This window comes from Phyllobates terribilis, unplaced genomic scaffold, assembly GCF_046119375.1.
Source record: "Phyllobates terribilis strain yellow unplaced genomic scaffold, ASM4611937v1 Scaffold_1__5_contigs__length_1240528914, whole genome shotgun sequence".
Classification (NCBI taxonomy): Eukaryota; Metazoa; Chordata; class Amphibia; order Anura; family Dendrobatidae; genus Phyllobates; species Phyllobates terribilis.
The window spans coordinates 475,974,389-475,999,143 of NW_027362761.1; positions in this window are offsets into that span (position 1 = coordinate 475,974,389).

The following is a 24,755-nucleotide window of genomic DNA, read 5'->3' on the forward strand; positions in this document are numbered from 1 at the left end:
ACTGTCGCACTTTTCCCGGACACACGTTGCACAGTGTCCGGAGGAGGAACCTGAAACAAGAGACGACGAGAATGTTTATATGAAAAGTTTTATATATATATAATGTTTTATATGTTTTATATGTTTATATGAAAATTTTGTATGTTTTGGTGTTGTTTTATGTCTTACAGCCCGAGGACGTGCTGTGGTTTACCGGGGGGGAATGTAGCACCCTGAGGATTCGGCTGCTACAGGAGTATTGCACCTCAACCCAGAGGTGTGATATTCCACTCCCGGGTAAGGAAGGAGTGTGGATCTGAGCTCGGTAGGCTGCATGCACTACACACATCCCATTTCCGGGGAACAGGCCGACGGTACTCCCACTTAGAAATGTGCAGGTACGACCGAGTCTGTTCCTGGCTGGAGTGGGAGGGGGGTGGTACATCCCATGTAGTGTAGGGGCAGATAGGGGGAGCAGCCTGGGTAAAGTTAGGAGCTCATTGGGTGCTGGTCACCTGAGCTCACACATAGAGGGTGTATATAAGGTGGGCACCAACTAAGATCAGGATCAGATGCAGAGAGTCAGTCAGATGCAGAGAACAAGTCAGGAGCAGAGGAGAAGGAAAGACCCAGAGTGAGAGAGGAGAGAGAGAGACCCAGAGGCACAGAAGAACAGGACTCTAAGATCCCAAATTAAAACCCCGGGTGAAGAGTCGGCACAGGGTACCGGAACCCAAGCTGGTGGGGGTAAAAACACTCCCCAGCCAGAGACCGGAGACCGTGGGCAGCGTTTGCCACGGTCACCCACCACATCCACCCCGAAGGCACACCACATGAAGGGTCAGGGAACCCAAGGCCAAGGGTGTCCCAACAGAAGGCCCGAGGGAGCTGGACCTAGGTGGATCACTGGTGGGGACGGCCAGTGAACGGGACAGAAGGAGAGCTCAGGGCCACGCTCCGGACTTGTTTGGGGGTTGGCTGGATCCAGGACCTGGTGGACGCAGCACGGCTCGGGTGGTCACTCGAAGCTGGAGTGACCAGTACAACATCTGCAGTAAGTAAACACCCTTAACTGCACAACCCGACTCTGTCTTCACTGCCGTCTGCACTGCACCACCACAACCCCCATCCTCTGCACCTGTCCCCCCTGAGGCTATACCCCACCCGTTGGGGGTTATACCATCTCAAGCTGCACCTGCACCATCAGCCTCAGCGGACCCTGCTGCAGCGGCGGCCACAGTGACCGCATCACAACGGGTGGCGTAGTCGACACAAAAGAACTCTTAATAACATCTGTAGGACTGCCACATAACACTGAGCTTGACGCCCTGGGCACGGGGCCGGGTCACAGCCGCTCGGAGACTACAACCCCCCATCTGATCCGGTGCCGGGTATTCCCCTCAAAAAGGAATATGTCCCAGGGGGCGCGTCACATACTCTCGGCCACATAGAGTGACTGCAGACTTTTGTAATAAACCCGGACAACCCCTTTAACAGTGGTACTTTTGTGGCGCCCCTGAGGGTTCGATCGCCACAGGGATACTGCACCTCTTTAATGGGGTGTGGTTTCTCTCCTTCGAGGTAAGGATGGTGCAACTGTCAGGACCACACCTCTGCATCCAACACTACACTTCTCCCACCTGTAGGGGGGGGCTAATAGGCACTACCGTGCTGCCCCTTCCAGGATAAGTGGAGATGGGGGAACCAAAAGATAGGGGGAACCATGTAGTGGGTGAGGGTGGAGGATGCACATGTAGGTTACACTTAATATTTCATATTTAATAAACAGCCATCTTGGGCTTATGGTCTTTTGATTGTGATCTTCATCACTGAACGTGGCTTTCTGTGTGAACCTGCAGTTGATGGGGACACGGTCCTCGTACTCTGGCCTTGAGTCGTGGAGCGGGCAAGAGTTAACGGTTGTCTCTACCCGGTCAAGGTCCCTACCCAAGAAGGCCTGAAGCAGAGGAGTCTAGCTCCACCGCAAAAGGATCCCAGGAGGATGCAGACGGAGCGGTATACGCCACCTGTCCTCGCTACTCTGGCCTAGTCAGAGGGATTCCTGCTGCAAGAGGGGTACTGGCCCCCGATATCTGACTTTGTTACTCTATGTCTCAGTCGGAGAAGCCCGGAGGCTCAGTGGATCCCACCGAGTAACGGAGCGGAGTCGCCACCCGTACCCTTGTTCTGTGCATAGTCCTGAGAGAGACCCGGCCTTTCTACACACACGGATAGGAGAGGACTTAATTTGAAGTCTAGGAACACTTTGGGGTCCTGATTAAAGCACCTGAATTACTCTGAGGTTGTCGGACCCCCGGTCCTGGTGGCCGCAGAGCCCCGCGAGGAGCAGGGAGAAGCCTTGCAGCTGCATGCTCTACCGTGAGTAAAAACCCTGGAAGTCTACCCCTATGGCCTCCGGTCTCTTTATTTCTGCACCGCACAGTACAGCACCAGAACTCCTCCACTACAACTCCCTCCATCCGTCTCTCTGCCCTGAGGCCCTGCTCCCCCTGTGGGGAGTAGCACCATCTCCTGCTGCCACTACCTCCCGCCTCAGAGGACTGCCGCAGCGCTGGTGGCCATCACGAGACACCACAGGTGGCGTAGTCAATTTCTCCACTCGATGAACACTAACCCTGTCAGCCCATTACACCCTTTTAATGTGACGGCCCTGGGCACGGAACGGGTCCAGGCCATGGCTTCAACCCACCAAACATCAGACCCGGCTCCGAGTATCCCCATCTCCGAGGGTAGGGTTGTGAGCGTCACACTTTGGTTTTCTTTTCCTGTGCTAAGTGTCAATGCTGAGAACCAGGCAGAACTTGGATTTAATGTAACACAAGGATACATTCTCAAAACTTTCTCACTTCTACTTTCTTGCCAAGTGGGTCAACATTCCTAAATATAGCACATCAGAACAAACATCTACAAACTGGAGGAAGGGAATAAAGCTGAAATTCTCTCTGGTTGTGCCTGTTTACATTTAACCTTTTCATTACACAATTTTTATGCTTATTTGTCTTTCAGATTTCAGATTGAACTGCTGCTTTATTATTTCTTTCTTTTTTTACTCTGAATATTAACAGTAATTAAAATAAATATAAAAGAAAAAAGTCCCACGATGACATACACAGTATATTGGATTCTAACATAGAAATTAAATGTGGCAGAGTCGCTGTAAAATTTTCTCATTGTACTCAGATTTTTTTATCTTAACTTAGTCTTGATGAAGTGGGCGCCTCTTAATGAATTTGGCAGATTTTTCAGCAGCCATGCACCACCGAAGTCAAGGACTGGAGTATGTTTCTGTTGTAATTTACACCACATTTGTGTGCCTAAATTAGTTTGTCGGCCGTTCTTGTCTACATTCCCTCCAAGCTAAGCTTTGTCCACTCTTCAAAAGGCTGTTGAAGCTGTCCTGAACCGGCATAGAAATGCAAAAATATGCACAATTGTTGCGCTACTATGAGTTGCTCAATCTGGGGACATTTCATACAGTTTAATGCCAGAATTCTGGCAAAAACAGTTTAATACGTTAGCCCCTATGTCTATGGAGGTTTATATACGTTTACCCATTGCGGATTTGTTTCAGATAGGTGTTCGATAGATCCGCAGTGCAATACAGAACCAGCTAAGTAAATGAGATTTTAGAAATCTCATCTACACATTGCAGATATTTTGTTGAGTGTAAGTTGACCTGTTGTGTGGATTTTAAATTTTGGAGCATGTCAACTTTTTCTTTGCGGATTTCACACTTTGTAAGGCTAAAGGTTAAATCCAATACAAAATCCACAGTAGAATCTGTATGTAACTCAAGGATTTTGGTAAGCTTTTTGGAGGAATGGCTTTTAGTATTTGGTGAGTTCAGTGGATTTTCTTTTCTCATGTTATTATAAATATGAAGTATTAAAATGCTCAGTTGTTCTTTAGTTATATGGTTTTGTGGGAATGTTGAATGACAACATACAGGTACATACAAGCTGTAAATCTCACATATTAGTTGTCTCCAATTTTTTAGAAAATCTGGAGAGACCAATATAAGTATTTCTGCTATCATATACACTGAATGGTCACTTTATTGGAGACACCTGTCCTTTTTTTACGATTGGAGCCAAGTTGTATTGAAAGTACACATGAGACCTCAGAGTACAGAAAAAATGGCAAATAGGAAATTGACCTACTTCAAAGGCATGGTCAATAGCGCTAGACTTGCTAGGGCCAGAGAGTATATCGAGTGTGGGGTAACTGAGGAAAAATGTCCAACGAAGGGAATCCTGTGGATTTATAAAACTCATCCGTGGATCAGAGGAGGATGTCAATAATCACTATGAAGAACAGGTAATGAACAGACAAGCAAAGTGCAATTGAATTCAATACTGGTGCTCCAAGTGACATTTCGCAACATACTATCAGTTCTTCATCAGCATAGGTAGTCTTTTTTGTACAATGTTTCATACACTTGGCATCTGAAGATATTACTTTTCTATCTAGAAATGTTACTTCACTATTCACTATGTCATCCTCTAACTAGACTGAGTTTGCTGCTTTTTAAAATATCTCAATTGACAAATGACGAAAAAACAAGACATTCCAATAAAAAAAAAGCCCTTTTTGTTCAGATGATAAATATAAAACGGAGGAAAGTGTGCAACCCAAAAAAAGGTAAAAATCAATAATAAATGTGACAGAAAAGGAAAAAAAGAAAGCTACAAAACTTGTAAAACGCTTCAATAAAAAAATTCAGTGATAAATTGTTTTAGTTTAAGAATTAGACATTATTGATATATATGGCTCTTTACGCATTGACCATATGAGCATGATTTTATTAAAATCGTCATTTTAACAATAAATACATCAATAAATACAAGAAAGGTTATGTTATCTTTTCAGCAATAGTCAGACAAAAGGTGATTAACAACAAGTAACTGTGAAATATGATGTACTGTGATGTTTACTTCTTAGGATATGTTCTCACAAAATTATTTTCAGGCGAATTCCTGGAGCCCATCTGGAAAAGCGCTAATAAGAGGTGACAAAAACTTCCTGGAAGGTGCCAAACAAGTTGCTGCTATTATGGACCACAAAAATCTGACTTATTTAAAATTAGCTAAAAGACTCAACCTTATACAAGCTACAGTAGATTTGATTTTGGGTACTAAAAATAAAGCCAACATAATCCCCATCAGCTATTGTCTGTCTCAGTTTGAGGACTCAGAAGACACAACTGTACCATCGAGAATAGGAACTGTTTCAGTCTATCTAGATCTTGTAGAGGAGATCCATAGATCCCAAAAGTTATCCCCTGATGCTACCCTTACCCAAAAATGATTTCTCCCTCCCCAGCTTCGTCTAAAGTATGTATTATTCAGGAATCTCATGATTTTGTGCTTGTAGGTAACCTTGGAATTAACAATACCATTTGACTGGTAACCAGACATTTTTGGTGGCCACCTAGTATTAGGGACTGCAGGGAATATGCGCTTGCTTGTGAAATTTATGCCCCAGTCGTGACACCCTGTAATCTCACCCCTCCCCCGTTTTTTTTAAGTGATTACTCACCCCAAAGAGGCCTTGATTCCACCTGTCCTTGAACTTCATCACTGGATTTCACTCTTAGAATGAAACACTGTTATCTGGGTGGTAGTTGTGAGGTTCACTAAACAGTGTTATTATGTCCATCTGTTTGGGTTGCCTGACTCTCAAATTTCAAGTTATTCATAAAACATATTATGTGTTTCCATATGCAAATTGCCTCTCCAGAGAGGAGGACTAGAACTCTATAGCGCCACCTGTTGGAAGCAGCAATCCTACAAGTCCCTATCGACCCTTTAACAAGCCTTGCAATATGACTTAGGATAAAAGCCATGTGAGTTTCCATGGTATTTAGCCTAGGAGTCCCCATGCAAGACCAAATTCCTCAGTAATGATCAAAGGGTTAAGGCCAGGGCAACCCCTGAGGTCCAGTAAACAGAGTGGCTAACACCAAGCCATTGGTAGCCATTTTTAGAGCTGCCATGTATCTATGAACAGTACCCCTCGTTATAATTGATCAAACAGCCATTTCTCCATAGTGTCCTAGGAGCCATATTTCAATATGACAACCCCAGGCTGCATTTTGCTTTCACTACTGTAAGCAGTAAGCTTAAATGTGCTTCCTTAGCCTTCAGGATATCTGGATTTGTTTCACATCGAGCACATCTGTGACGTCATTGGTCAACAATTGCAAAGTGAGCAGCCAGCAGTGGATCTTGATGATTTGTGTGTTCAAGTGCATTCAGGATGGCATAATATTCCTCAGACAACCATTAAGAACCTCATAGATAGCAGTCAAGACATGTAAGTACATCTATTTCTATGCGAGGCACTCATACTCAATGCTGAAAAACCAAGATGTTCTGAAAATGTTGTTTCCGTTTAATCATCATTTGCATATCATTAACATGTCAATCGAACCTCTGATATCCATAATTCCACAACTTTTTCTTTTTGGTATTTCAGTTTCAATGTTGAGAAATATACAGTGCTCAACATAAATGATAAAACCCCAACAGATTTGTTAGAAAACCTTTTGTTTCCTTTCAGAATCAATATTTTCTATGGGATTCCATACTACAAAATACTCCCACAATGGGCTATTGATTGCAATCAAGGTTTACTATTTTGCAACCGCCCCCCCAAAAAAAAACTAATTTTCAAAATAAATTTATTCCAGACCATGTTGCAACAATGAGTACACCCCAATGAAAGTACCAGGAGCAAAGCTAATGTTTATACTACAAAATTCTAATTAACAAGAATTCAACAACATGAGTCTAATTATTCATTAAACAAGCATCCAGCAGACAGGTGACCATAAAAGGATGTTACTTAACAAAGAAAACCCCTTACCATGTCATGCTGTCAGCAATGGCACCACAAGGAAGAGAAATCTCACAAGACCTAAGGAAGAAAATAAATTCTTTACATAAGAAAGGTGAAGGCTACAAGAAGGTCAGCAAACTTATTAGTCAGAATATTTATTGAAAAAATTCCCAAAAACATATTGGCTGAGGCATATCAACACACATGAGCAAGAATGTGCCCACACAACTCTATAAAACACAAGAAAAACTGGAGAAACTAGGAGTTTTTTTGAAAATAGAAATATACAAAATCTTTATTAAATACATGTAAGTACATAGACAAGACATACAGATATATAAAACCAGTGTGCAAAAAACTAGTGCAAATGCCCCCTAAGAAGTAACCAGCCAATGATTCAAAATGGGGTGACCTATATAGAAAAATCAGGGATCACTGTCCTAGTGGCAGGATGGCTGGCCTAAAAATGGTATATAGACCCTGTGGTCATAAAATAGGCACAGAAAATACTGCAATAGTGCAAATATGAGTGGCCAGCAACCATGAGTCAATGCATGCCATGTTAGCAGACAGACAAATAATAATTGGCTGAAAATCCAAAACCACTTACCCACAGGCTGATGACCCTCAAACACCGCGGCCGGAGGGGGGGGGTGATCTCCTGGACACAAATGGGCCGGTTTCAGCAGTGTCACTGGTAAACTCCCGATCATATGGTTATCCATGGAGGGGCAATACCTTCACTTCCCTTGAGAAAGATACACACAGGCAACGTGAAATGCGCGTTAGAAAGCAACAAATCAGCCACTTATTATTTGTCTGTCTGCTAACATGGCATGCATTGACTCTTGGTTGCTGGCCACTCATATTTTCACTATTGCAGTATTTTCTGTGCCTATATTATGACCACAGGGTCTATATACCATTTTTATGCCAGCCACCTGCCACTAGGACAGTGATCCCTGATTTTCCTATATAGGTCACCCAATTTTGAATCTTTGGCTAGTTACTTCATGGGGGGCATTTGCACTATTTTTTTGCACATTGGTTTTATATATCTGTATGTTTTGTCTATGTACTTACATGTATTTAATAAAGATTTTGTATATTTCTACTTTCAAAAAAACTCCTATTTTCTCCAGTTTTTCTTAGAATATTGTAGCGAATTGTATTGAAGTGATCCAAAAATTTAACAAAGATGGAACTCCAACTATCTTACAGAGATGTTCAGGCCGACCACAAAAGTTAACACCTAAACAGGAGCATCTTCTGATGAGAAGGGTTGAAGGAAACTGATGTGCAAGTTCACTGCAGGTAGCTAAAGAAATAGAAAGCCAAACCAACGTGAGTGTTTCCCGTGACACAATATTGTATACACTGCAGAGGAATCGCATGCATGTGTGTCATCCACTAAAAAAGCCTCTCCTAAAGCCCATGCACAAAAAAAGTCTGCCTACAATATGCCAGGGACCATGTTGAAAAATATGGAAACTACTCTGGAGTGATGAGCCAAAGATAAATGTTTTTTGAACTGATGGCTTCAAAACTGTATAGAGTTGCAAAGGTGAGGAGTACAAAGAAAAATGCATGGTGGCTACAGTGAAGCATGGTGGTGGCAGTGTCCTTATGTGGGGCTGCCTGAGTGCTGCTGGTGTCAGGAGCTACATTTCATTGATGGTATCATGAATTCACAGGTGTCCTGCTCTGTTTTGGAAGAGAAGATACTGCAATCACTCCGTGCCTAGAAGATTTGGTGCTGTCCTTAAAAATCATGGAGGCCACACAGAATACAAGATGAAGTAGTTTTTGATGTGGGGTGTTTTTTTTCGCATTAACTAATTTGAGTAAAACTGAAGATTTTGAAATGAAAGTTATATTATGAATCTTACTTTTTATGTTATCGGTTAAAAAAATATTCTATAAAATTCAATCTTGTCAAAATATTGGAAATTGTTCTTGTGCTTAGCGAGACATTGATTAAAATCTTACTTTACAAAGAGGTGTACTTATTTATGCTGAACACTGTATATAGATATATATGTCTATACATAGACAGGTAGATATATAAAGATAGATTTATATCTATATATACAGTCAGGGGTGGATTAAGAGTAGCAAGGGCCCCAGGCAGTTTAGAAGGTGCGCCCCCCCCCCCACACACACACACCTGATGTATCACATGTCACATGATCCCCTGTGATAGATCATGTGATAGTTCACGTGAAATTAATTTGGCACAATATTAATTGTAATAATTTTTTTTAGGCTGTGTGCCCACTATGCGTTTTTTAAGCATTTCCGCAGCGGCAATGCCGCTGCAGAAATGCTTAAGAAACGCTTGGTAGAAGGTCTGCCATGTTCCCCAATGATAATCCGCATGTGCTGTGCACATGCTGCGGAAATTTCCGCTGCGGATTATCATTGCGGAAAAATCCGCAGCATTACCAATTATTTTGCAGAAGCGCGGCGTTTTCGCCGCCATTGACTTGCATTGGAATGCATGGAATCTGCATCACTGCATCTGCACATGCGGATTCCATGCATTTCAATGTGCGGATGGTACCCGGGTTTGGAGAAGAGGAGGCTCTCCTCCGGACCCGGGTAACATAGAACCTGTAAAAAAAGAATAAAATAAAAAATAAATATTATACAGTACTTACCTTCTGATGGCCCCCGGTGTCTTTATCCGATGCGTCCTGGCTTGCCGGCAGCTCGCGATGGTTTGAAAAGGACCTGCCGTGACGTCATTTAGTTATGTGATGGGTCACGCGACCGCTAACGTCGGCAGGCCATCAGAAGGTAATTATATATTTATTTTTTATTTTTTACCATTCTTTTACGGTCACACAATATAAATCCATGCTGGTTGCATGGATTTATATCGTGTGACCAAGTTGTCAAGCACTTTCCAAGTGATGCTAAAATCGCTTGGAAAGCGCTTGTCAACCCGCATGCGGAAATGCATGTGAAGAACGCTTCACTTCCGCTTGTCCCTGGCAGGAAAAACGCATATACAATCTGCATGCGTTTTTTCTGCCAGGGAGATAGCCTTACATTAATTGTATGACTCAATTTTGAGCACACGTAGCCATCTATACACGGCGGGAGGCCGCACGGCGCCATCTATACACAGCAGGAGGCCGCATGTAGCCATCTATATACAGCGGGAGGCCGCACGTAGCCATCTATAGACAGCAGGAGGCAGCACAGAGCCATCTATACACAGCAGGAGGCTGCACAGCGCCATCTATAGACAGCAGGAGGCCGCATGTAGCCATCTATGCACAGCGGGAGGCAGCACGGTGCCATCAATACACAGCAGGAGGCCGCATGTAGCCATCTATAGACAGCAGGAGGCCGCACGTAGCCATCTATACACAGCGGGAGGCCACATGTAGCCATCTATACACAGCAGGAGGCCGCATGTAGCCATCTATATACAGCGAGAGACAGCACGGTACCCCCCCCAGAGACAACGGGAGCCCGCACGTAGCCATCTACAGTATACACAGCAGGAGGCCGCACAGAGCCATCTATACACAGCAGGAGGCCGCACAGAGCCATCTAGATACAGCGGGAGGCCGCACGTAGCCATCTATACACAGCAAGAGGTCGCACGGTGCCATCTATACACAGCGGGAGGCCGCACGGTACCCCCCCAGAGACAACGGGAGCCCGCACGTAGCCATCTACAGTATACACAGCAGGAGGCCGCACAGAGCCATCTATACACAGCAGGAGGCCGCACAGAGCCATCTATACACAGCAGGAGGCCGCACGTAGCCATCTATACACAGCAGGAGGTCGCACGGTGCCATCTATACACAGCGGGAGGCCGCACGGAGCCCCCCCAGAGACAGCGGGAGGCCGCACGCAGTCACGCACACACAAACATATACAGACATATACATACACGCATAAACACATTTGAAACACAAAAATACATATAAACAGACATCAAACAATGATATCTGCCTGCACACACACACATATACACACACTCACTCAATCACACACACACTCACACACACACACTCTCACACACACACTCTCACACACACTCACCATCCCCCGGCTCCAGTCCTCCTGCTCCTCTCCGGTGCAGCAGTGCAGGCCGGGCGCGCACTGCGTGATGTAACAGCTAGGAGACACGGCCGCGCACAGGGCTGTGTCTCCTAGCAGTGACGTGGCCGGACAAGCACAGGGAGGTTAACAGCTGCAGTGCTTGCCAGGCCGAAGAAGAAGTAGCGGCCGTGCGCCGCTGCTGGGTTTAGCGGTCCGGGGGCCCCCCCGCCACTGTCTGCCGGTATGTGCCGCGGCGCCGCACATATAATGAGGGCAATCTGGCCATAGACACCCCGGGCCCCCTGGAGGCCCGGGGCCCCGGGCGGTAGCCCAGATTGCCCTCATTATAATCCGCCTATGTATACAGTGCATTGTGAAAGTATTTGGCCCCCTTGAACTTTTCTACCTTTTGCCACATTTCTGGCTTCAAACATAACGATATAAAATTCGAATTTTTTTGGGAAGAATCAACAACAAGTGGGACACAATCGTGAAGTGGAACGAAATTTATTGGATATTTTAAACTTTTTTAACAAATTAAAAACTGAAAAGTGGGGCGTGCAATATTATTCGGCCCCTTGAGTTAATACTTTGTAGCGCCACCTTTTGCTGCGATTAAAGCTGCAAGTCGCTTGGGGTATGTCTCTATCAGTTTTGCACATCGAGAGGCTGAAATTCTTGCACATTCTTCCTTGCAAAACAGCTCGAGCTCAGTGAGATTGGATGGAGAGCGTTTGTGAACAGCAGTTTTCAGCTCTTTCCACAGTTTCTCGATTGGATTCAGGTCTGGACTTTGACTTGGCCATTCTAACACCTGGATACGTTTATTTTTGAACCATTCCATTGTAGATTTTGCTTTATGTTTGGGATCATTGTCTTGTTGGAAGATAAATCTCCATCCCAGTCTCAGGTCTTTTGCAGACTCCTAAAGGTTTTCTTCCAGAATGGTCCTGTATTTCGCTCCGTCCATTTTCCTATCAATTTTAACCATCTTCCCTGTCCCTGCTGAAGAAAAGCAGGCCCAAACCATGATGCTGCCACCACCATGTTTGACACGGGGGAAGGTGTTTTGAGGGTGATGAGCTGTGTTGCTTTTACGCCAAACATATCGTTTTGCATTGTGGCCAAAAAGTTCGATTTTGGTTTCATCTGACTAGAGCACCTTATTCCACATGTTTGGTGTGTCTCCCAGGTGGCTTGTGGCAAACTTCAAATGAGACTTTTTATGGATATCTTTGAGAAATGGCTTTCTTCTTGCCACTCTTCCATAAAGGCCAGATTTGTGCAGTGTACGACTGATTGTTGTCCTATGGACAGACTCTCCCACCTCAGCTGTAGATCTCTGCAGTTCATCAGAGTGATCATGGACCTTTTGGCTGCATCTCTGATCAGTCTTCTCCTTGTTCAAGATGAAAGTTTAGAGGGACGAACGGGTCTTGGTAGATTTGCAGTGGTCTGATACTCCTTCCATTTCAATATGATCACTTGCACAGTGCTCCTTGAGATGGTTAAAACTTGGGAAATCTTTTTGTATCCAAATCCGGCTTTAAACTTCACCACAACAGTATCTCGGACCTACCTTTTGTGATCCTGGGTCTTCATGATGCTCTTTGCACTTGAAACAGAACCCTGAGACTATCACAGAGCAGGTGCATTTATACGGAGACTTGATTACATACAGGTGGATTCTATTTATCATTACTAGTGTTGAGCGAGCATTAAAATGCTCGGGTGCTCGACCCGAGCAACGAGCCCAATGTTAGTCTTTTGGAGACCCGAGCATTTTTGCGGAGGCACCCCCGGCAGTCTGTAGAAAGCCTAAAAAGTGCCCAAAACGATAGTAACAGTGCTCAAAAGACATGGGGACAGCATGGGCATCACCCCAGGAAGCATTTCTGACCCCCAGGTCACTGCTGTCAACAACGTGGTCAGAGGTATTAAGCCACTTTTATGGCCTCACAATAAAACGTTCTAAAACGAACCTGAAACGGTTTTCCTGTGAAATATGTTAAGGAACTTCCTTTCCAGGTAAAATAAGGTAAAATAAAGTAAAGGTAAAATAAGGTAAAATAAATAACCACAAACAAAAATACTCCTCCACACCTTGGGCTATGTTCACAAGTAGCATTTTTTATGCGTTTTTGCACTTTTGTATTGCTTTCAACCGTGACAAATGCATTCACCGGGAAATGTCATTTTAACATTTTACAATCTTATCTGGCCATGTGCTGTGTGACACATGCATACAGTGCTGAAAAGACATGGGAACAGCATGGGGAAGACCCCTGGAAGCATCTCTAACACCCAGGTCACTGCCTAAAAGTGTGCCCATCAGAAGTTATCCTTTCCGCATCCGAAGATGCAGACTTGCAACTATCCCCGTACAAGTCCTTGTCCCAGGGCAGTGTTCAATTGAATCTCCCCCATTCCTTGCAATGCAAGCGCAAGTATGCAGCCTGCCACCCACCCACCCCCAGACTGCAATACCATACTGCTAGCTTGCTTGCACTTGAAATTGGGCCTTTTAGTTTGGAGGAGGCCGAAGCTGGCCACTACCTCATGGCTGCTTCGGCAGCGAGGTATCCATACTCAGTCCCCAGCCGCCCAGCAGCCGGGTGTCCACGCTCGGTCCCCAGCCGCCAGGGGGCAGCCGGGTGTCCATACTCGGTCCCCAGCCGCACTGTGGCCGGGTGTCCACAGACGGTCCCCAGCCGCCACTATTTCTCCTTGGAACATCCCCCCACACACTTTTCTTAGCCCGGCCTGCTTTAGGGCAGCATTGGACGAGCCCACCAGAGAAACAGACTCCTCCGGTGGGTCCTGGCTTCTCCATCAGGGATTTTGAGAGTGCCAAGGTGAGGAGCATGATGATGATGATAGAAGTTAGCATCTGCTTTGTTTTCTTGGAATGCAAGCGCATGTATGTAGTAGCGGCTAGGCCTGAGGTGGTCAGCGTTTTGGCCTACCAAAAATTTCGAGGCACTCCAATGCCCCTTGGAAGTGACATGGATTTCAGAGGGCCTTAACTAAACCGTTTTTTCCATTTATAGCAACTGGGTCTCCTGTGTACTGTTGGCCTAAGCAGTGGATGGAAGGCTTTCCAAAAATTGTGAGGAAATGCAATGCCCCTTGAAACAGACGTGGATTACAGCATACTAAAAACCTTCTACCCATTATTGGGGAGAGGGTCTCCCTTAGTGTTCGCCTATGCATTGAAAAGCAAAAGCTGACTAAAATTAGGAGGAAATGCAATGCCCGTTGGAAGAAAGGTGGAGTTCGCAGTGGAATAAAAAGACAATATCAATGCCCCTGGGAAAAGTGGTGGAGGTCGCAGTAGCTTAACAAGACGGTTTTAATGCCCCTTGGAAGAGACGTGGAGGTCGCAGTAGCTTAACAAGACGGTTTTAATGCCGCTTGGAAGAGTGGTGGAGGTCGCATTAGCTTAACAAGACGGTTTTAATGCCCCTTGGAAGAGACGTGGAGGTCGCAGTGGAATAAAAAGACAATATCAATGCCCCTGGGAAAAGTGGTGGAGGTCGCAGTAGCTTAACAAGACAGCTTTAATGCCCCTTGGAAAAGTGGTGGAGGTCGCAGTAGCTTAACAAGACGGTTTTAATGCCCCTTGGAAGAGGCGTGGAGGTTGCAGTAGCTTAACAAGACGGTTATAATGTCCCTTGGAAGAGTGGTGGAGGTTGCATTAGCTTAACAAGACGGTTTTAATGCCCCTTGGAAGAGACGTGGAGGTCGTAGAGGAATAAAAAGACAATATCAATGCCCCTGGGAAAAGTGGTGGAGGTCGCATTAGCTTAACAAGACGGTTTTAATGCCCCTTGGAAGAGACGTGGAGTTCGCAGTGGAATAAAAAGACAATATCAATGCCTCTGGGAAAAGTGGTGGAGGTTGCAGTAGCTTAACAAGACAGCTTTAATGCCCCTTGGAAAAGTGGTGGAGGTCGCAGTAGCTTAACAAGACGGTTTTAATGTCCCTTGGAAGAGACGTGGAGGTTGCAGTAGCTTAACAAGACGGTTTTAATGCCCCTTGGAAGAGTGGGGGAGGTCGCATTAGCTTAACAAGACGGTTTTAATGCCCCTTGGAAGAGACGTGGAGGTCGCAGTGGAATAAAAAGACAATATCAATGCCCCTGGGAAAAGTGGTGGAAGTCGCATTAGCTTAACAAGACGGTTTAAATGCCCCTTGGAAGAGATGTGGAGGTCGCAGTAGCTTAACAAGATGGTTTTAATGCTACTTGGAAGAGTGGTGGAGGTCGCATTAGCTTAACAAGACGGTTTTAATGCCCCTTGGAAGAGACGTGGAGGTTGCAGTAGCTTAACAAGACGGTTTAAATGCCCATTACAAGAGCCATGCAGTACAGCATATTAAAAACATTAATCCCATTATTGGGGAGTGGGTCTCCCATAGTCTTTGCCTATGCTTTCCAAGCAAAAGCTGCCAAAAATTAGGACGGAGGAACTTGCAATGCTGGCAACACAGACCACGGTCACCCTGGTGGTATAGTGGTGGTGGAGGCTGAGGATAAGGAGAAGAGCAAAAAAAGCCGAATTGAGGAAGCATATACCCATGTGTGGGTGTGAAGCGGTGCATGGGAATACACCTCCCAAAATAACACAGTGGATTTGACTTTATGTTACTCTGCTGTCATTTGGTGGTGATGAGAAGTCTGGCCCAATCCCGCCCTTGTTCATTTTGATAAGGGTCAGCTTGTCAGCATTGTCAGTTGACAGGTGAGTGCGCTTATCAGTTATAATTCCCCCAGCGGCACTAAAAACACGCTCCGATAACACGCTAGTGGCAGGGCAGGCCAGGACCTCCAAGGCGTACAGAGCGAGTTCATTCCAAGTGTCCAGCTTGGATACCCAATAATTAAAAGGCACAGAGGAATCACGGAGGACGCTGGTACGGTCGGCAAGGTACTCCCTCACCATCTTTTGAAACTTTCCACTCCTTGTGAGAGTACCCCGCGCCTCAGGGTCTGTAAGCTGGGCAGGTCTCAGAAAACTGTCCCAGAATGTTGACAGTGTTCCCCTGCCTCTGCTGGATTGGAGTTGCGTCTCTCTCGCCTGTACGCCTTGGTTGGTCAACGAACTGTGACCTCTGCCGCTAGCGTGTTTAGATGGGAATTTTTTTAACAGTTCTGCAGCAAGGGCCTTCTGGTACTGCCCCATTTTTGTAGACCTCTCCACCTCAGGAATAAGAGAGTGAAAGTTCTCCTTGTAGCGGGGGTCTAAAAGTGTCACCAACCAGTAATGACTGTCACCCAACATTTTGGCAACGCGAGGGTCACGGTTAAGGCAGCGTAACATAAAGTCAGCCATGCGTGCCAGACTGGTAACGGGCAAGACTTCCATGGCCTCACCAAGATGATGACTGACCATGCTCTCCTCCTCCTTCTACAGGAGCTGTACACTGTGGGGGCAACTCTGACTGACATAGGGACCGCAATCCTCGGTGTGGGGAGGATGTGTTCCGTCCCAAGGTCTGACTGGGTCCCGGCTTCCACTATGTTTACCCAGTGTGCTGTCAGGGAGATGTACCGTCCCTGGCCACAAGCACTTGTCCACGTGTCCGTTGTCATGTGGACTCTCCCAGTAACTGCGTTGTTGAGGGCACGGCAGATGTTTTGGGACACGTGCTTGTGTAGTGCGAGGATGGCACACCGGGCAAAATAGTGTCGGCTGGGGCCCGAGTACCGAGGTACGGCCACCGCCATAAGGTTGTGGAAGGATTCCGTCTCCACCAGCCTAAAAGGCAGCATTTCCAACGCAAGCAGTCGTGAAATGTGCGAATTTAGGACTGTGGCCTGTGGGGCGTTGGCTGCGAATTTGCGCTTTCATTCAAAGGTCTGGGATATGGACAATTGAACGCTGCGGTGGGACGTGGATGTGGACGTTGATGCTGTTTCTTGAGAAACTGCCATAACAAGTGAAGACTGAGAGGAGGGGGCATCTTTGCATGCAGTATGGACAGGGAATTGCCTTGCACGCGCAACAGGCGGTTCTATTACATGAACAACAGCGGTAGAAGCAGTGGTGACACCCGCTGACACTGGTCGTGGACCCTGGGGTTCGCCCCACAAAGTCGGGTGCTTTGCTGCCATGTGTCTGATCATGCTGGTGGTGGTCAGGCTGGTAGTTTTGTCACCCCTGCTGATGCTGGTATGGCAGGTGGTACAAATGGCCTTTTTGGGGTTATCAGCAGAGTCTTTAAAAAATTTCCAGGCTCTGGAAGACCTACCGGTTGTACTGGCAACGTCCCTCATGTTGGTGTTACGGGGAACTGTTGCCCGCCTTCTGGGTGCGGCCACCACACTGCTTCTTCCTGCCTGTTGGGGTACTCTGCCTCCCTCCCCCTGTGTGCTGCTGGCCTCGCTCTGCGTGTCCTCCTGCCACGTTGGGTCAGTTACTAGATCATCCACAACCTCCTCCTCTTCCACTTGTGCACCACGATCCTCCTCCTCACTTCCTGGCAATTGTGTCTCGTCATCGTCCACCTCTTGTGACAAATTGCCAGCGTCGACTTCCTGTGGCCGTGGCTGTTCAAATATTTGGGCATCGCTACCTGGGATCTTCTCTTCCACCACTTCAAGCGGAGCAGGCGAGGGGCCCAAATATGGAAATGTACCAGTGAACAGCTCTTCAGAGTGTCCAAGTGTGGGATCAGTTGCTGCCTGACGACACATGGCATGGTGGGAGGAAGGAGCATCAGGGTGAGGAGGAGTATGCGGTCGAGACTCATGGCTACTAAAACTTGACCGTGTGGAAGACAGACCGGAGGTGGTGGTGTCCAGGTAACTGGAAGTATTATCTGCTATTCAATCAATAACCTGTTCACACTGATCAGTTCGCAATACTGGTGTTGTAGTGTGCTTACCTAGTAATTCGGTCAAGAAGTGGGAGCGAGAAAGATGTGGCTGTTGGTTGTGGCACATTTTCACCTTGGCCACGGCCCCATCCTCTACACGCACCATCACCAGAACGTCCAGTTCCACGTCCCTTGCCACGCGCCTTGCCCATTGTAAATGAAGTAAAATAGCTTGCACTCGCACTATCAATGGAAAAAGGGTAATAAAAAGGAGATTAGAACCGTGGAAGAGGAAAACCACAGTTCTATTTCTCTGGCCTACACCAGAATCTTTTAAACAGATATATTTGTGACTGAACAGACAGGGAGACACTATTACTGTTTTTTTTACGTAAAACAGGCCAAAAGCTGGATAATACAGAGATTTGAAACGTGGAACTGAAAAACCACAGTTCTAATTTACTGGCGTATACCAGACTTTTTTAAATAGATATATTTGGGGCTGAACAGTCAGCGACACACTCAAACTTTTTTTTTATGTAAAAAGGCCCAAAAGTGGATAATACAGAGATTTGACCCGTGGAACTGCAAAGCCACAGTTATAGTTATGTGGCGTACACCAGAATCTTTCAAACAGATATATTGGTGTCTGACCAGTCAGGGAGACACTATTACAGTTTTTTTTACGGCAAAAAATGCCAAAAACAGGATAATACAGAGATTTGACCCGTGGAACTGCAAAACCACAGTTATATTTTTCTGGCCTACACCAGACTCTTTTAAACAGATATTGTTATCTGACCAGTCAGGGAGACACTATTACAGTTTTTTTTACGGCAAAAAATGCCAAAAACAGGATAATACAGAGATTTGACCCGTGGAACTGCAAAACCACACTTATATTTTTCTGGCCTACACCAGACTCTTTTAAACAGATATATTGGTGTCTGACCAGTCAGGGAGACACTATTACTGTTTTTTTTTCCGGCAAAAAATGCCAAAAGCAGGATAATACAGAGATTTGACCCATGGAACTGCAAAACCACAGTTATAGTTATGTGCCGTACACCAGACTCTTTTAAACAGATAGATTGGTGTCTGACCAATCAGGGAGACACTATTACAGTTTTTTTTTTACAGCAAAAAATGCCAAAAGCAGGATAATACAGAGATTTGACCCGTCGAACTGCAAAACCACAGTTATATTTTTCTGGCCTACACCAGACTCTTTTAAACAGATATATTGGTGTCTGACCTGTCAGGGAGACACTATTACAGGTTTTTTTACAGCAAAAAATGCCAAAAACAGGATAATACAGAGATTTGACCCGTGGAACTGCAAAACCACAGTTATATTTTTCTGGCCTACACTAGACTTTTTTAAACAGATATATTGTTATCTGACCAGTCAGGGAGACACTATTACAGTTTTTTTTACGGCAAAAAATGCCAAAAACAGGATAATACAGAGATTTGACCCGTGGAACTGCAAAACCACACTTATATTTTTCTGGCCTACACCAGACTCTTTTAAACAGATATATTGGTGTCTGACCAGTCAGGGAGACACTATTACTGTTTTTTTTTCCGGCAAAAAATGCCAAAAGCAGGATAATACAGAGATTTGACCCATGGAACTGCAAAACCACAGTTATAGTTATGTGCCGTACACCAGACTCTTTTAAACAGATAGATTGGTGTCTGACCAGTCAGGGAGACACTATTACAGGTTTTTTTTTTACGGCAAAAAATGCCAAAAGCAGGATAATACAGTGATTTGACCCGTCGAACTGCAAAACCACAGTTATATTTTTCTGGCCTACACCAGACTCTTTTAAACAGATATATTGGTGTCTGACCAGTCAGGGAGACACTATTACTGTTTTTTTTTCCGGCAAAAAATGCCAAAAGCAGGATAATACAGAGATTTGACCCATGGAACTGCAAAACCACAGTTATAGTTATGTGCCGTACACCAGACTCTTTTAAACAGATAGATTGGTGTCTGACCAGTCAGGGAGACACTATTACAGTTTTTTTTTTACGGCAAAAAATGCCAAAAGCAGGATAATACAGAGATTTGACCCGTGGAACTGCAAAACCACAGTTATATTTTTCTGGCCTACACCAGACTCTTTTAAACAGATATATTGGTGTCTGACCTGTCAGGGAGACACTATTACAGTTTTTTTTTACGGCAAAAAATGCCAAAAACAGGATAATACAGAGATTTGACCCGTGGAACTGCAAAACCACAGTTCTATTTTTCTGGCCTACACCAGACTCTTTTAAACAGATATATTGGTGTCTGACCAGTCAGGGAGACACTATTACTGTTTTTTTTTCCGGCAAAAAATGCCAAAAGCAGGATAATACAGAGATTTGACCCATGGAACTGCAAAACCACAGTTATAGTTATGTGCCGTACACCAGACTCTTTTAAACAGATAGATTGGTGTCTGACCAGTCAGGGAGACACTATTACAGGTTTTTTTTTACGGCAAAAAATGCCAAAAGCAGGATAATACAGAGATTTGACCCGTCGAACTGCAAAACCACAGTTATATTTTTCTGGCCTACACCAGACTCTTTTAAACAGATATATTGGTGTCTGACCTGTCAGGGAGACACTATTACAGTTTTTTTTTACGGCAAAAAATGCCAAAAACAGGATAATACAGAGATTTGACCCGTGGAACTGCAAAACCACAGTTCTATTTTTCTGGCCTACACCAGACTCTTTTAATCAGATATATTGGTGTCTGACCAGTCAGGGAGACACTATTACTGTTTTTTTTTACGGCAAAAAATGCCAAAAGCAGGGTAATACAGAGATTTGACCCATGGAACTGCAATACCACAGTTATAGCTATGTGGCGTACACCAGACTCTTTTAAACAGATATATTGGTATCTGACCAGTCAGGGAGACACTATTACAGGTTTTTTTTAAGGCAAAAAATGCCAAAAACAGGATAATACAGAGATTTCACCCATGGAACTGCAAAACCACAGTTATATTTTTCTGGCCTACACCAGACTCTTTTAAACAGATATATTGCTGTCTGACCAATCAGGGAGACACTATTACAGAGATTTGACCCGTGGAACTGCAAAACCACAGTTATTTTTTTCTGGCCTACACCAGACTCTTTTAAACAGATATATTGGTGTCTGACCAGTCAGGGAGACACTATTACTGTTTTTTTTTTACAGCAAAAAATGCCAAAAGCAGGATAATACAGAGATTTGACCCGTGGAACTGCAAAACCACAGTTATATTTTTCTGGCATACATCAGACTTTTTTAAACAGATATATTGGTGTCTGACCAGTCAGGGAGACATTATTACAGTTTTTTTATGGCAAAAAATGGCAAAAACAGGATAATACAGAGATTTGACACGTGGAACTGCAAAACCACAGTTCTATTTTTCTGGCCTACACCAGACTCTTTTAAACAGATATATTGGTGTCTGACCAGTCAGGGAGACACTATTACAGTTTTTTTTTACGGCAAAAAATGGCAAAAACAGGATAATACAGAGATTTGACCCGTGGAACTGCAAAACTACAGTTCTATTTTTCTGGCCTACACCAGACTCTTTTAAACAGATATATTGGTGTCTGACCAGTCAGGGAGACACTATTACAGTTTTTTTTATGGCAAAAAATGCCAAAAACAGGATAATACAGAGATTTCACCCGTGGAACTGCAAAACCACAATTATTTTTTTCTGGCCTACACCAGACTCTTTTAAACAGATATATTGGTGTCTGACCAGTCAGGGAGACACTATTACTGTTTTTTTTACGGCAAAAAATGCCAAATGCAGGAAAATACAGAGATTTGACCCATGGAACTGCAAAACCACAGTTATAGTTATGTGGCGTACACCAGACTCTTTTAAACAGATATATTGGTGTCTGACCAGTCAGGGAGACACTATTACAGTTTTTTTACTGCAAAAATGCCAAAAACAGGATAATACAGAGATTTGACCCGTAGAAGTGCAAAACCACAGTTCTATTTTTCTGGCCTACACCAATCTATTTTAAACAGATTTATTGGTGTCTGACCTGTCAGGGAGACACTATTGCAGGTTTTTTTTACGGCAAAAAATGCCAAAAACAGGATAATACAGAGATTTCACCCCTGGCCTACACCAGACTTTTTTAAACAGATATATTGGTGTCTGTACAGTCACAGACACACTCAATTTTTTTTTTTGGAGGGGAGGGATACCAAAAGGTTAATAAGACGCGTATTTGGACAGTCTGACTGAGGGAAAAAAAAATACAGCATTTAGATGAAAAAAAAAAAAATTTCCTGGCCCCTGAGACCGGGGTGATAAGTCTAGCAATTTGACCAACAGGAGCACACAGGACTGTAATGCAGCGTTTGCTGGTATTACCACTGCGTCTTCTATACAGCCTGCCTGCCTGCCTGATATCTGGGATGGATATTAGTCCTGAGAAGGACTGTTTGTTTGATTCGGCAGGCTTTAGAGACCCTACAATACCTATTTCGCACTATATATCTCTCCCTAACTCAGCAGCACTGACCCTACACTGGCTGATCCAGAGCGACTGTGCACAAGATGGCGGCGCCCGGTTTTAAATACTCGAGGTGACGCTGTGCGGCCAGTCAATCACTGTAATGCTCACAAACAACATGGCTGCGGCATTCCAGTGACTGGCTGGCAATCCCTGCATGTTCATTGGCTCTGTAAAGAGCGCCAAACATGCAGGGCGGAGACCCGAGCTCCCGCCCGAGTAACCCGGAAATGCTCGGTGCTCGCCAAACATCCTGAGTAGCGTGATGCTCGGGCGAGTATCGAGCAGTGTCGAGCATGCTCGCTCAACACTAATCCTCACTGATCTTCTGAAGTGAATTTGCTGTACTGAAAATAAAGGGGCCGAATAATATTGCACGCCCCACTTTTCAGTTTTTAATTTTTTAAAAAAGTTTCAAATATCCAATAAATTTTGTTCCACTTCACGATTGTGTCCCATTTGTTGTTGATTCTTCCCAAAAAAATTAGAATTTTATATCTTTATGTTTGAAGCCAGAAATGTGGCAAAAGGTAGAAAAGTTCAAGGGGGGCAAATACTTTCACAATGCACTGTATATAGATCTACATAGATAGATACATCCATCTATATATTTATATGTAAATATGTATATATACCGTGAGAGAGTCATATTTTTACGAGTGGATGGCTCACTTGATCAATGCCGCTGACCTCAGCAGCATACGCCACACTGATGCCCAGAAGCACAGGGGCATGTTTAATCTGTGCACAAGAAAAGCAAAGTAGGACAGTGGAGATTATGAGAGGTTGAACAAATTAGCCTAATTTTTTTCATACTCATGCAATTTTGACCTTGATGATATTAGGTTATATAACCATTTACAGCAAAGCAGTTAGCTGAAATAAAAACAACATTACATTTACAAGGTCAAGAAGAAAATATTTAATGAACTAAATGTGTATCTGTGCATTATACTATGATAAACGTATTCAGTTCTGAAAGCAATAAATCACACTTGCTGTATTGGTAATGGATATTACAATTAGTGTTTATCTGCTAATGATTTTTATAGAAGATAATACTTTTAGGGAGCATCACCGGAGTACAAATGCTCTGCAAGCAAAAATGGATGATCCCTTTAACCTGTTTACCTCTAGTTATACGAAAGAACTGGGAATAGGGCAGGTGTGAATATGTAGGGTGCCGCGCTAACATAACCATATGGAGCACCCCTGCATATCACTGATCAAAAAACAGTTCATAGATGGTCATGCCATGAATGATTGATTTTCAACTTTTTGAAAAGTTGGAAATTTGTCGCAAATGTACTCTAGTTTCCCTTCCCCTGACTGATTTGATGCACCCCAGGGAATTTTTTGCAGAATTTTTGCAACATTTTGTGAAACATGTGACCTTGTGAGCTAAAAACTCACAGAAAAAAATAAAGACAATTTCTTACTTTGCACAAAATTCATGCCCCGTTTTGGAGAATTTGGGCTAAAAAGGGAATGGATACTACAAGACAAAAAAAAGGAAAGTGACTCTCTTGTGATGTATAGAATGGTACAGTTTAATTAATCATTATTTAGAAGTGCTTACCAAAAATGCATATTTGTGGTGCTGTCTTATTGATTATGTTCTTTCTGTGTGTCCCACAGATGATTCATGAGTAGGGCTTACAGGAGAGATGACTATGATATTGAAATTAATATCGATGACTGTCTAACCATCATTGAAGTAGATATGACACCAGATTCCACAATACAAACTGCATACATTAGATAGATATCTTATACCTGACAAGGCTGATGTACTTACTTTGAAAATTCATGTCATAATGATTGTGTAATCCCTTTTAAAATTTTCTCCACTTGATATTAAAATGGGCTGGACTCATAAAATGATGATCTTAATATCAAGATCATTCAGCCATTCTGAATTTTCAAAGTAAGTACACCAGCCTTTTCAGGTCTAATAGAGCTATATAATAATGCATGGAGTTTGTATTGTGAACTCTGGTGACAAATCGACTTTAAATGTTGCACAGCGATGAACAATACAAAAAAAGGTACATATCATCAAAAGTAAAATATGGTAGTATATTAACCCCTTCACCACCGAGCCTGTTTTCACCTTCATGATCAGGCCAAATTTTAAATTTATGATCAGTGTCACTTTATGAGGTAATAACTCTGGAACGCTTCAACGGATCCCACTGATTTGTGAAAACTTTGGTGAAAATTTTTATTAACCCTTCAGGTGCTTAACATGAATTTTTGGAATGTGGAAGAAAACAATGAAAATGTAACTTTTTTTCACAAAAAAATTAACTTTAGACCCAATTTTTTTTTTTTTTTGCAAGGATAGCAGGAAAAAATGGACACCAAACTTTGTTGTGCCATTTATCCTAAGAATGCGGATACCCCATGTGTGGGGGAAAACCACTGTTTGGGCACACTGCATGGCTCGGAAGGGAAGGAGTGCCATTTGACTTTT